Source organism: Sinocyclocheilus grahami, unplaced genomic scaffold, assembly GCF_001515645.1.
Source record: "Sinocyclocheilus grahami isolate Dianchi unplaced genomic scaffold, SAMN03320097.WGS_v1.1 scaffold4822.1, whole genome shotgun sequence".
Taxonomy (NCBI): domain Eukaryota; kingdom Metazoa; phylum Chordata; class Actinopteri; order Cypriniformes; family Cyprinidae; genus Sinocyclocheilus; species Sinocyclocheilus grahami.
Genome location: NW_015509683.1, coordinates 10,165 through 10,469, shown reverse-complemented (window position 1 = coordinate 10,469; position 305 = coordinate 10,165).

Sequence of the window (305 nt, the reverse complement as noted above, 5' to 3'; positions counted from 1 at the left end):
AAATTAAGTAATCAATCAGTGATCAAAATGTTTATTGAAATAAAGGTTTTTACTAACACCTCTTAACTTACACATCCTTTATACATTAAAGAATACACAAATATTAACACTTAACACGTATATTTGGCAAACAAGCCTTGTTAGCTTTATTCTCCCGGTCACCGTCTGCTAACCAGTCAAGAAGTATTTACTATTCACTTCTCTGACCACTAAGTAAATGATCAGTTGAAGATGTCTTTAAAAGTGCTTCTGAGACAAAAGCACATTTACATAGCTTTACATTGTTCCCTCAACAAAAAAAAAAA